Source organism: Heterocephalus glaber, unplaced genomic scaffold (assembly GCF_053883595.1).
Source record: "Heterocephalus glaber isolate CG9 unplaced genomic scaffold, H.glaber_assembly_v1.0 deba00001509, whole genome shotgun sequence".
In the NCBI taxonomy this organism is placed as follows: Eukaryota; Metazoa; Chordata; class Mammalia; order Rodentia; family Bathyergidae; genus Heterocephalus; species Heterocephalus glaber.
Genome location: NW_028258325.1, coordinates 33,218,845 through 33,234,646, shown reverse-complemented (window position 1 = coordinate 33,234,646; position 15,802 = coordinate 33,218,845). Strand labels below are relative to the sequence as shown.

Sequence of the window (15,802 nt, the reverse complement as noted above, 5' to 3'; positions counted from 1 at the left end):
TTCTTCTCCCTTCTCTTCTGATTTTCTAGCTGCTTGAATTCACAAGAGAGACTTTCGACAAGATTCCACCTTTTAGCTGCTGGAAAAGCAGGGTATTCACTATGCCTAAGTGCTTCATGTCCTCCTGCCTCGTTGTTACGTACACTTTTGATTACCGAAAAGCTCGGAGCCCCAACCCCGTCCTTCCTTCTATGGCCCCTCTATTTTCCTCCACGCTTCCCTGTAAATCCACTCCCAGCTCTCAATTGATACACAAAGTAAAATAAAACAAGAATTTATTTAGCTCCTGTGGGATTTTTGCCTACATGTTTTTCCTACTGGACTTACAAACATGATTTGTTGGTAATGATTAGGAAAAAATCCAAAGATGCCAAATCCACACTATCTACCCTGGATATAATGCAAAGGGAAAAAAAAAAAGAGCAGCATTTGCTAGAAGTGTAACATTCGTTTTCTTTTTGTCTAACCTTACAAAAATGTAAGCTTTTGTGTGTTTTTTTTAAGAGTAGGAAAAGTTTATTGAAAGATAGCTTCTGTCTAAGAAAGACAGAAGGGGGATCAGAAAGCGGATTGCCCCAGATGTGTAACATTTCTAAGAAACTGCAGCACATTTTTGAATACCTTCTATACTCCAACAACTTTTCTAAGCACCTTACAAGTATTTGTTTATTCTTTACATCATCAGAGATGTAGTGGGGATGATTTTTAAAATCTGTATCAAGCAATACGAGGTAATGGGGACCCATGGGGTTCTGGTAAGAAAAATTTGAAAAATCGTTGATTTCCTTCTAGTCACTATTGGGTTTGAAGAGTATTTCAGGTCAATTTCGTCCTCTATGAAATGCCAGAGAATTTGTCTTCTTGGGTCTAACCTAAATCTATTTGGTACAGTGGGTTTTCCATAATTTTCAGACTGCCGTTGAGGGGTTTGTGTGTGATAGTTTTGCACCTCCCTTCTTTCTGAACCACCCACTCAAGTGTTTCCTGGCGCCCTTAGCAAACGACTCCCAAGGTATTTAAGTGGCCAAAGCTCACTCACCAATGAGGAGACGTGCGCTATGTGTGACGGAGTCACGCAGTTCCTGGGATCGGGAGCGAAGGTTGCTTAGAGGAGGCTGTTGTTAAAATTGGCCTGTCGCATCCAGATTTCAAGACTGGAAAGGTAGGGAAAACTTTATTTGTTTTAATTAAAGAGCCGGGGAGATGGTTGTGTTCGGTTAAAGCAATTTAGATCAGGTTGAACAAACAAATGATCCATTTATCTGTTTTTCAATTGATGGCAAAAATTTTTAAAAATGGAAGTTTGTAAGAACTTCAAATACTATACTATTTCCCTTACCAGCACTAAAGCCAAAAGTCTTCAGTTATGGATCTTTTTTAAAGAAATCATTTTATCTCACAGCCTTTTGCTTTTCACACTTGAAAAAAATCCAGATCTTGGCAAAGATCTTTTCTTATAGTTTGTAGCTGTTTAGACTATGGGATTATAAGCAAGAATTTATCAGTGATGTCCTCATTTGTTTTCCAAAGTCATTTCAGAGTCAATCTTTAGAGAAGAAAATGTGGTAATTAAAAATAAAGAGTTAATTGATTTAGAATTATGATAATTAATATGTACATGCTAGCAATAATGGGATTTTCTCTTGGAGAAAAGTTCTGCTGTAAAGGAGACTTGTATCATTTTCCTGAACTAATAGTCAACTAAGTTTATGAAATTATTTAAGTGTAGGTTATATGCTTTAAAAACTCCAAAACTAGTTTCACTTTCATTATATGTAATAGTTTAGTTATGTTCTATATGCTATGTTCGAATATTAACTGAAATGGCCAGAGGAGGTGAATATCTTCATTCACTCTTTCTACCTATAAATGAAATAATTTCAATAGCATTCAAAGTAGAAACTAATCATCAAAGTAAAAGCCATTTCCCCGTAATGAACTCTCTGCCTTCATAATGAAAAAAGCCTCTTCATTAGGCTGAACCAGTGCTGCAACAGAATGTGTACACAAAAACTCACACGATTGTACTTATTTATTAGTGTACTGTATTGGTAGTGTCAAAGGTAAGTTTGGGTTCAAAGAAAAGTATAACTGGTTCCCCATGATTACTTTTTTCCAAAAGGCCCTTACTGTGGCCCTGTATTTTACAATAGAGATTAGTACATTTATCCAAAAGCATTCCAAATGAGAGATGGTACCATTTATTTTTTTAAAAAGCAACTTTTAGAATATTTAGTTTTAATTCACTCTTCTCTAATTTGTAAAGATGATTTTTTTGAGCTCACATATCACTAGGTATTAAATGTCCAATAACTTCAATTACATTGTTTCAGATTTCCTTTTCTTATTTTGACATATGCATTTGAAAAGATTCCCATCCTGAAGTTTCCTAGTTTATTAGATTTGTTGAAAACTCAATTTTGTGAGAAGTCTGCCCTCAAGGTCACCACCATTGCTGTCTTGCTCTCATTGCCTCTTTGGGGGAGGTGAATTTGGGGGCGACTGACAGTTGCAGTGTGAACTCTTCATGGGCTCGGAGACTACTTCTCCTAGCCATCTTCTCCAGTGCAAGAAAAGGCTGTTTCTCTACTCCAAGGCGAGGTTCAAAGGTTTAGACTCACTTCACAGATCAGAGGTCAGGCATGAATTGCTGCAATTTGTGGTTCAATTCTGCCGATATGACAGAATTTCACAGCTAAGATGATCATTCTTTTCCCCTTCTGCACTCAGGCCAGCCCAAGCAGTTAACAGTGTAATTTGTATAAGTCAGCCCTGGGCACCCAAGTTTAATGAGTAACTAGCTGGTGCCTTAGTTTCGCTGGTACAAGGTGCATATTATAAAAAGGGTCAAATGTCAACACACAGAAACCCTGTGGTATGGGGAGTGATAATCTCATAGCCACAGTCTATGAATCATATTTTAAAATTCAATAGTTTTTGTTTATTTTTAAAATCATTCTTCTGTGGTGAATTTGCATATGTTCATTTTCTTGGCTACTAAAAAAGGTAGATAATTTTGTTAAATGTTAGGAAGAAAGAACTGTCTGATTAGGGCTTACTGACCAAGCAGTATAAAGTAAAACTATAAGCTTTATTTATTTCATGAGGTCTTTCATTTCTCAAAAACTTTCCAAAATGTGACAGCTTTTTAAGAATCCAAGGAAAAATTAGAATGCTAGGTATTTCAGAGCCCGACATTCTCTACTCTTGACTCCAAAAGTTAAGCTCTTATCTTAGGTTTTGATTAGAAAAATATCTGTTTAAAATTGATTTCTTGTGGCTCTTGAAAAAATTATTAGGTGGTGGATCTTGACAATGCATGAGCTTGCCATTTAGTTTTGGGTCCTTGAGGTGACCCTGAACTGTAGTGACACACATATAGGATCATTTGTGGATTGGTCAGCTGTCCATTACTATAACGCTTACCTGAGATAATCAACACATACAGAGAAAAAGTTTAGTTTACCTCACAGTTTTGGAGGTGGCACATCATGGTGGCAGGGTGCATAGTGGAACAAAGCTGCTCATCTTGTGGCTAGGAAGCAAAAAAGGAAGTGGAGAGATCAAGTTCCCCCCATCCACTTCAACAGCCCACCCCCAGTGACCCCAGACCTCTCACTAGCCCCCTTAGATAGAGACTCCTCCACCTCCATTAGCACTGTGGGCTGGGGACCAGGGCTTTAATACAGAGTCCTTTGGGAACATTTAAGATCCAAACCATGGCAATTTGTAATTTTTTTATAGCACAGATTTGAATTTTCCACTCTTCCAAACTGAGGCACAAAGCAATTGGTTTCTTCAATAGAGCATAGTAATTAAGAACACAGATTTTGTTCTTAGAACTCCTCGGTTTGAATCCCAGCTTCATCACATTCAGCTAAGGGACCTCAACAATCCAGCAGCCTTGCCATGTCACTGTGCCTCAGTTTTGTCAGCTCCATACTGAGCAGAATCACAGAATTTGCTTCACGGGGATGTAGCAACAAGGAAGTGAGATGATGCTGTACATAGGCTGCTTGGTGCAGGGCCTGTGTAGTGAAGTAAAACTACTTTGTATTTCACTCTTGATTTAGCCTAGCCTACCACATTACCATTCTACCTCGGTTTAGACTTCGTCTTTGCTCTATCCATTTCTTTAGGGACAAGTGCATACCTGGGTAAGGTGATTCGGGAACATTTCAGGATGCATTCCCTTTGAATGTCATGGGAAGTGTGCTTCAAAAATCTTTGGTTTCAAGTCTAGCATTCTTTTTAGATGCTTTTTTCCATAGCTGATATGCTGTCAATGACAAAAGCTGTAAAAGGAGATAAATCCAAATTATCTGGTTTCCTTTGAGAGTTCTTTTCATGCTGCCAAGCAGCAAGAAACATTTGAGCTTAAAAAAAATCCGTAAATGTATCATACACATGGATTAAATTCTACCTTTGATGATATATACTACAGCTACTAGAATTCATACTTTCCAAAAATGGAAATACCAACGTGATTTTATTTTTTCATTGAATTTCTTTATTCCTATGAAATGTAGAAGTAGCTTTTTTTTAGAAGTAGCTTTTGAATAAAAATATGATTTTAACTACGAACAGCAATATAGAAAGCATGTGCTTGGCATTAAATAAGTAGTAACAACACCTCACAGGAGTTAAACAATTAAACACCCATAGTGGGCTAGGATTGTGTGAGACACTAGAGTTATAGCTGTGACACAGGTCTCGGTTCTATCCTAGTAGAGTTTAACACTGGCAGAAGGTGACCAGGCCACGTTAGGGTAGTTAAAGTAAGTTTACCCTATAGGGCAGGCTTCCTGGAAGAATGAAGTTTAAGGCTGAGTACAAGCTAGCTCTGCAGGGGGCTAAGACTTCAGGCCTTATTAAGGACCTTGATGTTTTCTAAAGACAGTAGTAGAAGTGTGTAAGAGATGAGGCAGGAGTGTGTTGTGACCAAATTGTATGATTTTTGAAGGTCTTTTTCCCTGTAATCAGAGCTAGACTGGCCACAGTGGGGAGGCGGGGCAAGGATGGGACCAGTGTGGGACACAACTGCAGTTGTCCTGCAGGAGCTGCTGGCTGGCATTTTCCAAGAGCTCTCCAATGTGTCTCATTTAATTCTTACAACGAGGCTGGTGTGAGGTGTTAATAATATCAAATACTTTGATTTCAACTCAGAGTTTACATGTCTGTTACTATGATAATACATTTTAAAGGAGAAACATTTAACACTATAGAAACAGAGAAAAACTCAACATTCTGCACAAATATGTGCCCATAATGGTGCTTTATACACATCTTCTCTGAATTATCTTCACTTTAAAGAGGCTTTGGAAAGCTGAATAAACCTTTCCAGATTCACTTGGCTAGTAAATGAGTGGTGGAGGTGTTTAAATTTTACACTTGATCTTAGCCAAAAGGCCAAGAAGCAATGGAGGTGTCTAAATTTTATTCCATTTTCTCAATATTGCACACACTTTGTAATTTGCATGGTCAGTGCAAATGCATCAGGGTTTTTTTCATAGCTTTTATCAAACTGTGATGTAGATTATTAGGTATTATCCAGAATGTAACCTTTAGGAGATGATCTTGTTACAGAGTTGGTTAAGGACCGTGTGCATTGAGAAGTAAATAGTTTAACTGCTATCACTCTATAGTTTGAAGATGTTCCTCCTTTTTACTTTGAGATAATCAATGATAGGATTAGAAGTAGGTCCTGATTAAGATTATTACTTTTGTTCCCCTGATGTTACAAATCTCACTGTGGATCAATCGTTCCAATGAAAATTATTATGGCAAAATAATTTTCAGTTGTAACTGACTGTATAAGCCATTTAATCCAGGAGCTTCCAAACTGTGCTCTATAGCAGACTAAAAGTCTTTGGGTTTCTCCATGGGGCCATATTGGAGTACCTCCTCACATTACCCCTGCCTCCATTCCAACCTGCTCCTGTTGTATTGGTTTTATATATCTAGGTAGAATTTCCATGGAAGAACAAGTACCATAAATAAAAATCAAAATAAAGTAACACAAAAAATCATTTTAAATAGTACTAACAATCCAACTTCTTTATTTTTAGCAGATTGTGTCTCAGACAAGTAAAATGATTTGCCTAAGATCACAGAGCAGAACATGGTGAAGGTGGAGTTGAAACTAGTCTTGTCACTCTCAGTCTGGTATTGCAATCATGGGGCCATATTGAATCCTAGAAATTGAGACACATAGGTTGTTTGGAACTTTGGATGACTTCATGGGGACTCTCAGTAGTTAAGAGTCAGGTGCATTATAGTTCCATATATGAAATAAAGGTCAAAGTTTTGTGCTTAGGATATGTTGTAATGCTTCATCTGAAATACCTTTGTCCTGAACTTTAAATCTCTTCATTTGACTATTTTTCTGTATGAAGCCCATTAAGATTATCCCAGAATCTCAAGTAATAGTTTTCATCAGCTACTGCCTGCAAAAAGCACCCCCAGAAGAGTCTTAATGCATTTTAGGGCAGACTAATAAAGCCACTTTCATACCAACCTGATCATCTGGAGGTTGATAGCTAGACTTTTTGTTGCAGTGGCTTCAGTGATCCTGTTTGAACGTCCAGGACAAATGTGGTGATCTATTAGTGATGTATAGGGTGGGAACACCCAGGGGCTAGATATTTTTTCCTCTATAAAGGATATTAGCTCTTATCTTTTTGAGTCTATAAACATAAAATATAGGCAACATCTGTATTTCTTCCTAAACAGTGTGTGTATTTTGAAGTTATATGTGCTCTAAAGGAAAACGATGCATCAGTTGGTCATTTTCTTACTAGTATTCTCCATTTCTTAAAAGAAAAGGGCAAAAGGTTGCATTTCCTACTTTGTAGAGAACATGATTATTGGCATAATGGTGGTTCATTTTCTGGAGAAAATGGTTCCCCAATTTTTCATGCATAAATGAAACATTGAAATAGATAACATTTCTTTCTTTTTAAAAAAAACTTTAGGATTTGTTGCAAACGGGACTTCAAAAACTGAACAGAGAAATCCCAAGTGCACTGTCTGAATTTGCCTGTATACTCTTGTTCCACGTCCGAGAAAGAGCCAGACCAACCAAACTGGTGATTTTGGGTGAGTACACCTCCTGGAGTCCTTCTCTTTTCTACTTAAGTAAGAACATAAATTTCCATTCCCATCAACCAGAATGTCTCTTTCAGTCAATATATACCTGGTGTGTGTTTACGTGGCAACATGTGTAGTATATTATACATGTGATGACCCGCTTTCAACCCCCAGTCTACACCCTTATGTTTTCATACACTTTGTGTCTTTGTGGCTGAGAGGAAAGCAGCTGCTGCTGTGGGCGGGTGAGCATCCATAATGAGACAACGAAGAATAATCTGTGTTTCCTGTAGTCTGTTCTTTATCCCTTGAAAGGTCAGCAGTATTTTAATATGTGGTGTGAAAGGAAGGGTTCTTGGTGCAAACTGGTAGCTTAGGATTTTAGCAATCCTCAGACTCGCTCTAAACTGATTTCCTCGCCTGCCATGGAAGGTGGCAGCAGCTGTCATGTCAGACTGTCCAATTCATGGCAACCCAGTGGGTCAGAACAGATGGAAAAACACTTGGACAGCCACATACTTCCCCGTAAGCAGGAGACACTGTTATTCTGTGGGTGATATTCCTGTGGGTCCCACAACAAGGGGAGGACAGGAGAGACCCTAGTTCTGTCACCCTCACACTCTGGATCGTGAGACACCAGCTCTGCCCAGCCACAGCCTTGGCCTGGGCCAGCTCGAAAAGGTGAAGCCCACAGAGCTGTGTGTATTGGGGAGGAGCTGTGTGACACTGTCCAGCCCCATCATTGCTTCAAACAAGTAAATCCTCCTTTCTACATCCTCTAGGCTGGGCTTTAGAGATGGTCTATTGAGTTCAGGGACTTGGAAAGTTAGCTTTTTTTTTCTGTAAATTTTCTTTATCTTGTAAAAAAAAAAAGGAAAAATTGAAGAAAACCTGGAAAGTATAGAAAAATATAAAATCTATGCATAACCTCATAATCCAAACATAACTACAAATAATATTATAGTATATTTATTCCTATTTTGTTTGTTGGATGGTTTGTTTAATTTTCCCAGTTATCTTTAAATATTAGTAAATTAACATGGTAGAGATCATTAAATAGATATTCTAAGCCTATGGCTATGCCATAATTTGTAAGCAATTTCCATACTGTTGAATATGTATTACATTATATATAAATATGCACCATTATGTTCATTGCATTATATCATAAATACCACTGTAGTGTACATACTTGGGTATAAATCTTCACCTCTCTGATTATAAATTTCTGTAAATGAAATCATCAGGCTAATAAGAATGAACTATTTAGTGAACACTGTAAAGCTTTAATGTTCCAGAAGCATAACCAAGTTTCACAGTATTCACTCCCATCTCTCTACCCATCATATACAACAATGTTCATTTCCCTGTGCACATGTGAAAACCAAGTATCACCAATTTAAGAAGATTTAAGATCATAAATATTTCTATAAAAAGTTCAAAAATAAGAGTCTACTCCTTTCCTTTACCAAAACCCTTAACCAAAATCAGGTGCTGAAGTAGAAGGTGTAGCTGCACTGCAAATCCTCCTCAGTCTCTCAGACCTGTCCCCAGGGAGAAGCAGATGTGGGCCACATTCATTTTCTTGGGAGTTGTTATTACCATGCCTGTTCATTTCTATCCTCTTCTTATCAAGAGAACAAAAGAAGATCTTTTCAACCTGGTATAGTGGCCCATGCCTGTGATCCTAGCACTTGGGAGGCTGAAGCAGGAAGATCATGAGTTCAAGGCCAGCTCTAGACTACAAAATGAGACCTTGTCTCAAAAACAAAAAAAATCTGTTGGGCATGGTGGCACACACCTGTACCTGTAATCCCAGCACTCAGGAGGCTGAGGCAGGAGGATCGCTATGAGTTCAAGGCCAGCCTGGACTATACAATGAGACCTTGTCTAAAGAAAAAAAAAAAATATTTTTTTCTTTGTCTATGAGAAGCTTCAAATCTAGTAGGCAAGTCCCAACAAACTAACTCAACACAGCCTTGAACAGGTCAGTTAAATTCTTTAGCTCTGTTTCTTTAAAGTGAAAGGCCCAACTAGAATCCTGTCTGTATGTACTTTTCAGTAATATATATATATTTTACACATATAACAGTAAAGATCATGTAGATTTCTACATTTGACTGAACTGTATCGTATACCCTGAAAGCACTTCAGTTTAAGAGAACCCACCCCACCAATGCACACACACACACATGTGCACTCACAATCATGCATACACATGTACACAATGATAGTCCACACCTGGGCTGGTCACAGGTGTGCTCTCAAACTTTGAGACACCACAAACATGCTTATGGATTAAGTATATAAATTCGAGACTGTTTAGGTATCCTTTACCATTATCATCTACTCCTACTGGGAATGTCAGCATTTTGTAACTGAGCTTCTGAACATGGCATCTGGGCCAGACTTTGGCAAGAGCATCCCAACTTTGACCAAATGGTCCTCCTTGAAGAAAGACTGTCCCCTGCCTAGTACATAGAGTGGATATTTCATACATGTTTGGTGGATCTCTCTCCATGTAGAGGTTGTGCCACTTCATAGTACTGATCTTTTTTTTTTTTACTTTTGTTATATATCTTGGAACAAGTTAAAACATAAAACCATGAAGAAATTCTAATATCACCTAAGACTTGCCCTCATCTTAATCTTGAAACAGTGAAGACACTTTTTTCTCTTTCACACTGCATTTAAAAAACTCTCACTTGCTAACATATTGATCACTTCTCTTTCTTTTCCATTTGAATTGCAAACCTAAAGATAAAAAGCTACAAGGCTAGAAGATCATTTTTCCAACATGTTCCCATTTTCCATTGAAAATTTTGTACTCCCTCCCTTTTTTTTGGTACTAGGGATCAAACTCGGGTCTTTCCGCTTGCAAAGTGGGCGGCGGAACCACTGAGCTAAATCTCCGGCCCTCCCTCTTAGTTCCTGTATTAGCCCTGCTGATTTTTCCTGATACGTGTGGGGAAGGTAAAGTATACAGAGTATAGAATTTGTCTTTTAACCACTTTCAGCATATAATTCATTGAAGTTAAGCTGTTCTGTTGTGCAATCATCACCACCATCCATGTCCAGAGTGCTTTCATCTTCCAATGAAACTCTTTATTCATTTATCAATAACTACTTGTTTCTGACGTCTTTCCTCCAGCCTCTGGCCACCACCATTTTGATTCTGTCTTTGAATTTGACCGCGCTGGGTACCTCACATAAATGGGATCATACTTTTATCCTTTTGTAATTATCTTATTTCACTTAGCACAACTGCCTCTAGGATTCATTGCTTGTTCATTTCTTTCCAAGGCTGAATAACATTCTGTTGTGTATAGACAGTACATTTGGCAAGTCCATTCATTCATCAGAGGACATTTGGGTTGTTTTCATTTTTTGCCTACTGTGAATATTTACTGCTATGAACATTGGTATACAAATATCTGTTTGATTTATGTTGATATGAACCCAGTAGTTGGAGTTGATGAAGTATGTGTTATTTTTGTGTGGCTTTTTCGTTTTGGTTTTATCGGGGGGGGGGGGGGGTGTTTGTTTTAGCACCAATGTATTGTTTCCCACAATGGCTGTACCATTTTACACTCCCACCAATGGGGCACAAGGGGTTTAGTTCCTCCATATACCCCCCAGTATTTATAGGTTTTTTTGTTTGATTGGTTGGATTGGTGTTTTTGGTTTGTTTCATTTTGTTTTTGATAACTATCACGGAAATGAGCGTGAAGTGGTCTATCATTGTGACTTTGGTGTGCATATCTTTAATGTTTAGTGATGTTGAACATCTTTTCATGCACTTGTTGGCCACCTGTATGTCTTCTTTGGAGAAATGTCTATTCAAGTTCTTAGCCCAGTTTTTAATTTGGTTATTTTTTGTTTGGTTTGTTTTGACCATTGAATTGTAGGAGTTCTTTATATGTCCTGAATACAAATCCTTCCTTAGACAATGATTTGCAAGTATTTTCTCCCTGTCCTTTGATGCACAAAAGATTTAAATTTTAAGAAAGTCTAATTTAATTTTTTCTTTTGTTATCTGTGCTTTTGATATCATCAAAGAAATTGCCTATAGTTCCAGTTGTCAGGAGGCTGAGGCAAGAGGACTGAAAATTCTAGCCCAACCTGAGCAACTTAGTGACTTAACAATACCTTGCCTCATAAAAACAAAAATAAAAAATGTTAACTGGAGATGTAGCTCAATACAAAGGCCCAGGGTTCAATCCCCAGTATGAGACAGAGAGAGAGAGAGAGAGAGAGAGAGAGAGAAATTAATCACTGCCAAATCCAGTGTCATGAAACTTTTCCTCTATTTTTTTCTAAGAAATTTTTAGTTTTAACTCTTGTGTTTAGATCTTTGATCCATTTTGAGTTAATTTTTGCAAATAGGGTAAGATTAGGGGCAGGATTCTTTTTAAAGATGCACTTTTCAACCTCACCAAGTCTCAGTGAAGGCATATGTCAAGCAGTTAAGCAAATAACATAAGTACTTATGCTCAGCATTCATAAGAACTGTTTTTCTTCTTGGCATAGGCGTGGGTGATTTCCCAGCAGACAGGTGAGAGAAAGCTAAAGCATTTGGGGAACTGATGTCTAAGGTCGCAATGAGGCTGTGGTTGGGACTATCTAATGTCTTGATGTAAATGTGCTTATGAAGTCCCTAACAGAAGATCCTAGACGTAGACAGTGGGAGAAAATAGCATACGCCTTTGTGTGTGTACGTGTGCATACTTATTAATGTAGGGGTGTACACTGGGAAGTGGGAGAGAGGGCACCCTGTATGTGGTTGTGAATTGAGGGCTACACTAGATAAAAAACACCTTTTGTACAAAAATAAATTGCTCCTCATACGGTTTCAGAGAAACAAAATGAGCCTAGCCACAATTATGTGGGCAAAACCGTGTTTCCAAAACACTCACCCTAGTTCACACCTAGTTCATGGTGCACTTCCAGTATGAAAGGTGCAGGTTTGTGTAGCCTTCCCTTGTGGAATCCTGAGAGGAAAGAAGAAACCCCCAGTGTATTCATGGCCTAGGACCAAGGGTCTGCAACTGCACTGGCTGCTGTCTGTCAGCACCCGGCTAATGTTGCCAGATTCACCACATGAACAAAATTCTCAATTAGAACTTCAGCATTAGAACCCTTGGCATTGTCTTTTAGGTGTCCAAACAACAAATAAATTAGTGTTAAATCTCCCTTGAGGACCTGTGAGAAGCAAACGGACCTAACCCACCCCTCTCTGTTTTTGTGGGGCCTGGTTTACGAGGGGAAAACTGCTTTGGCCGCTGTAAGTTCTCATTTTCTCTTTGCCAGAAAAGGGAATTTAGAGAAAGAGGAAGTAACTAAACCAATTAATTTTTTGTTGTTGTGAGTTGGCACAAGAAAGGTGATGCTTTCTAAAAATAATTTACAAGACTTGTGTACTATATTTGCCTTGAAACATTAAAGTCCGTTTACATTTTATTAACTCAAAGAATAGCCAGTATTGCCCCATGAGACTGTGAATAAATGATTAGCTCAAATCAGGAGGCTTTTACTGGTTTTTCAATTGAAATATTAATTCCAGCTGCACACAGTGAAAGTACAGAGTGCATGAGACATGAGCCGCAATTACGCCTCAACAGTAGCCCCAGGAGCTTAATCTACCTGGGAAATCTTCAGTTTCTTGACACTTGAACATTTCATTCCAAACACTCAAGGTTCAGTCAAATTCTGGATATGTATTTTCTGTTCGTTTCCATTCTTAGTTTAAGTGCATATTTGTTGGATTTATTTAATAAAGCTCTGCTTTCCAGATCTGTAACTATAGTTATTTGGAAATTCAACTAACTTTAACTGCCTATTAAATTGTTGAGACTTGGAAAACCGGTTCACCTTCCTTTCTCTTCCTTTTTCTCTCAATAAACATCTTTAAGCCTCAGAAGTAAATAGACTCCTTTGTTTTTTTTTCTAAATATCTGCTAATTCCACCTCCAAAATTCTATACAAATTTAGCATAGTTTTTCATTGACAACTCTCTTCCTTTTAATTTTAAACCATGTCTAACAACATTTGTTTCAAAGGTGAATATCCATTAACAAGTTTTTGGCATGTATTTTTACAAGAATTAAAATAAACAGCTTGGGCCTGGGATTTAGCTCAGTGGTTCCAGCGCCTGCCTCGAAAGGGCAAGGTCCTGAGTTCAATCCCCGGTACCAAATAAATAAATAAATAAAATAAACACCTGATCGGATATGTTTACCACTGTGTTCCCATATGTTACTCTAGGATAAACTTATCCTAATATCCTTAAAGCCAAGGATTTTAAATGAGAATTGGAGATGAGAAAGAAAAAAACGTTATTAACAAGAAAAAGACATACTCTGGTTTCTCTTCAGATCGCAGAAATCTTTCACCTATTAACAAGAAAAAGAAAAGGCAAATGAGGCAGGATGGTGGCAGTGTGTGGGGAGGTGATTTTCCCCACTAAAGCCAGGCGACCTTGTGTGGCTTTTCTAGCTTTGCCCCTCAGCAGTGCCGGATGTCACACCCAAGTGAGGCGCACTCCAAGGCTGTGTAGAAAGAGATTCATGGCAACATTAGTGGACTGAGAACCTTGGATTTCCTGTGTGTACACGCATGCATGTGTCCAAATGTCTCTATTATATGGTGAGACAGTTGTCCGCTTCTGTGTTCTGTGGTCAGTATCAGATTCACATGGAACCTCCTTCCAACAAGACCCACCACACCCAGGTGAGGACCTGGCTAGGGACAGAGACTTCCAGGGACCCTTACCCAAACTTAGTACCTCCCCCATCTTTTTTTTTGTACTGGGGATCAAACTCAGGACCTTGTGCTTGCGAGGCAGGTGTGGTGCCATTGAGCTAAATCCCCAGCCCTACCCCCATCTTTTTATATTGATCTTACGCTGTCTCTCGCTAGAAAGTTCACTTCCTTTTAAATTTTTTCTCACACAGAGCCTATTATAGTTATATTGTCATAAAATATGATGATAGTATTTGAAAATATTTTTAACTTCAAAAGTACCACACATAGCCAGGTGTGGTAGCACACTCCTGTGTTCACAGCACATTTCTAGAAGAAAGTGCCTATTGCTTCTTCCATGTTGAGAGTGTGCCTGAGGAAATGCTGTTTCCCTGTGAATGTTGCCTTCAGATGCTGGTCAGTGAAATACCAGGCCATAGCCATTAAACAGGATCTGTATTTACCTCGCTGTGGGAGCAGATATACTGTTTCATAGTTGTAACTGAAATGACTGATGTTAACCAAATAAAATCAGAAGAGCACACCTAAAACCGAACCTAATGTTTGACTATGTCACTGTGTTTTAGAGCCTTTATTCCACGATAGACAATTTGTCATTTTTCTTACAGAGACCTATGCTATTCTTATACCGTGCTTTTAGACATACCACAAGAAGGTCATGCTAGAGCAGAGCCCCAGGAGCATGTACTCATAGATAATATGACATAGTCACATAAACCATATTATTACTATGTAACCAAGACTTGCACATTACTAATGTAGTTTAAAATGGAGAAAAAGAATAGCATTTACAGACCATCATAATTACTGCATAAGCCAGGTGCAGTGGTGCAGGCCTGTAATCCCAGCCCTCAGGGAAGCTGAGGCAGGAGGATTGCAAGTTGGAGCCTAGACTGGGAAACGTAGTGAATTAGTGAGACCCTGTCTCAAAATAAAAAATGGAAATGGCTGGGGATGCACCTTAGTGCAAAGGCTCTGGGTTCAATCCCCAGTACCGCACAAATACTACTACTAATACTACTAATAATAATTGCATAAAATTATATTAGAGAAGTTCTCTTTTCGATATAAATTTAAGAAACTTAACAAATGAAACATACTATTTACACACCAATTTTGAATTTTCTTTAAACCATATATATCTGAGTCTACTATATTTGAGCTGTCTGGGTTTAGTTTTATGCCAAATAGAAGTTAAACTGAAGGGTATCACCCCAAAGATAAGATATTTTTATTATATTGTAACCCCCAATTTACCATAATCTAATTGTGATTTTGAACTAAGTTCATGATCGCCCTTGTTGTCAGTTTCTCCATCAAGAAAATGGGACTGAGGGCCGGGGATTTAGTTCAGTGGTTTCACCACCTGCTGCGCAAGTGCAAGGACCCAAGTTTGATCCCCAGTACCAAAAAAAAAAGAAAAAAAAAAAGAAAATGAGACTGATACTTTTGTATTCTATTCTAGGAATATATAGATAAATAGAGAGGGTATATATATATGAAAGATATGATTGGATTAATAGAAACATGTTTTCTAACATAATGAGCCATATTCTAAATGACACAGAATTTATTTCTATTATGACTCTTTGCAATTAAAGATTTTTATAATAAAAGTAATCATCTATCAAACTGCCAGTTCATATATTCAACTACTGGCACAAAACGTTGTTCTGTGAATACTATGCCAAAGTTTCCTTCTTAAAATTACATTGGTAACTTTTTCCCCTGGTACTGGATTTTGAACACAGGGCCTTTGCACTGAGCTGTATCCCCAGCCCTTTTTAATTTTTTTAAATTTTGACACATGGTCTTGCTAAATCACTAAGGTGCCTAGGCTGGACTCAGACTTGTGACCTTCCTGCCTCAGCTTTCCAAAGTACTGGGATTACAGTCATGCATGACCATACCCAGCTGCATTGATAATATTGTTTCTAGGCAACATTTAGGG

General features: G+C 38.2%; 1 protein-coding gene across 8 annotated transcripts in view; it reads left to right on the top strand.

The window, feature by feature from the left end:
- Rbm47 (RNA binding motif protein 47) overlaps positions 1-15,802 on the top strand; it is a 157,105-nt gene that overhangs the window by 115,510 nt on the left and 25,793 nt on the right. For 7 of the 8 annotated variants that reach the window (XM_087187506.1, XM_087187504.1, XM_087187502.1 and 4 more), the window contains one exon: positions 6,975-7,098. The gene's annotated coding sequence lies outside the window, so the exon portion shown is untranslated. Of the gene's footprint in view, positions 1-768; positions 1,163-6,974; positions 7,099-15,802 lie in introns of those variants that run through there. The other variant, XM_087187505.1, reaches the window with a different exon arrangement.